Below are 2,198 nucleotides of genomic sequence, written 5' to 3' on the forward strand. Positions count from 1 at the left end.
AGTAAGAGTTCTATTTTTTCTTTCAGCTTTACCATTCATTTCAGGTGAATATGGTGCAGTTGTTTCATGTACAATTCCTTGGGTTTTATAGAATTCATTAAATAAGCCGGAATCATACTCTGTTCCTCTATCACTACGAAACCTCTTAATCTTTTTGTTAAATTGATTTTCTATTTCAGTTACAAATATTTTAAACATGTCAAGTGCTTCACTTTTATTTTTCATGAGATATACGTAAGTAAAGTCAGAACAATCGTCAATAAAAGTGATGAAATAACGTTTTCCATTTCTGGTTAGCGTTCCGTCAAGTTCACATATGTCAGAGTGTATTAATTCTAGAGGTTCAGATTCTCTAACAATTGATTTATGGGATTTCTTAGTTATTTTGGCTTGACTGCAAAAATCTCATTTTTCAAAATCCTTTTTAGATAATTTTGGAATCAAGCCTAAATTACTTAAGTTTGAAATCACATTTTTATTTATATGACAGAGTCTAGCATGCCAAATATTAAAATCACACAACATGTAAGCAGAAGGAGACATCTTATTCATTTCAACATTTAATTTAAACATGCCATCAGTGGCGTACCCTTTCCCAACAAAGATACCATTTTTAGAAATGGTGTACGAATCTGCCCTTATAGACTGAGTAAACCCTGCCTTATTGAGAAGAAATCCTGAGACCATATTCTTTCTTATTTCTGGAGTGTGCATGACATCCTTCAGAATTAAGGTCTTTCCAGATGTGAATGTTAGTTCCACATCTCCAATTCCAGCAACATTAGTGGTGTGAAAATCTCCCAACAATACTTTCTTATCTTCAACAGCAGTGTATGTTTTAAACATAGCACGATTATAACAGACATGGCGTGAAGCGCAAGTGTCTATCCATCATCCATCTGATCCACCAACAAGGTTGATCTCAGTTATCATTGCAACGAATTGCTCTTCAGTCAAGTTGGCCTGATTTACAGCGCCTAGCTTGTTCCTACACTTGCGTGCCATATGACCCTTTTTCCCACAATTGAAACAGTGAAAGGAGAGATGGCCATTTCTAGGAGGTGGTGGCTGCCTAGCAATTGGGACCCTTTGAAGGTACCCATTCTTGTTGCTGTTCTTTGAAGCGTGGTTCTGATTCTTCAAGTGTTTGTCGTTTGGCTTCAGAACTGCACCGATGAACTTCTTTTTCTTGTTATTTGCCACAAGAAGAATTTCATCTTTCTGGTCTTGCTTGCGAGATTCCTCCTCAATTCTAAGGCGGGTTATCAGACTTTCTAGAGAAAATTCTTTAGTTTTATGCCTAAGAGAATTTTTAAAATCTTTCCAAGCAGGGGGCAGTTTGTCAATAATAACAGCAATCTGAAATTGTTCATCTAGGGACATACCTTCAGAGATGATCTCGTGAGCTATTTTCTGGATTTCATGAGACTGAGCTTCCACTGATCTATCATATGTCATCTGATATTTGAGGTAGCGGCTAACAACGTACTTCTTGACTCCAGCTTCCTCAGTATCATATTTCTTCTTTAAAGCATCCCAAACCTGTTTAGCAGTATTGCTGTCGGAACTGTAGTAATCATACAGATCATCAGCAAGTCCATTGAGAATATAATTCTTACATAAGTAATCATTATGTTCCCATTGGGTTACTTCAACACCAAAATAATATATATAATAATTTATATCATATTTCTATAAAATTTGCAGCGGATAAATAAAAATATGTTTCCAAGGAAATAAAAACTTTAATTTTTAATTTAGGATATCACGTTTCTCAAAAATCAAAAGGAACACTTTAACTTCTTTACTCCATAGTGCAATCTCGATAAGCTTGAATTAAGTATAATTACTTGATTTAATTCTAAAAACCTACTAGTACTTATATGATTTTCATACAAAAGTCGTTTCAAAATAAATAAGTAAAATACAAATTACAACCCTTATTCCCGGTATCACCTATCAGAGCGGGGTTCCTCCCAAACTTGAACTTCAAGACTTATTAACCTGTAACAACTGCGATTTCGCAAACGCAGGGCCAAGCCAGTCAAACACAAACAACGAAGGAGGTGAGTTTCAAAATCATGTTAATAGTATAATATAAGTAAGAAGAACACGCAACAATCATAATAGACCGTATCATAATCACATTACGATATATCAAAATATTTAAGTAAATAGTATCATATTACAACATCAAA

Source organism: Cicer arietinum, chromosome 7 (assembly GCF_000331145.2).
Source record: "Cicer arietinum cultivar CDC Frontier isolate Library 1 chromosome 7, Cicar.CDCFrontier_v2.0, whole genome shotgun sequence".
NCBI lineage: Eukaryota > Viridiplantae > Streptophyta > Magnoliopsida > Fabales > Fabaceae > Cicer > Cicer arietinum.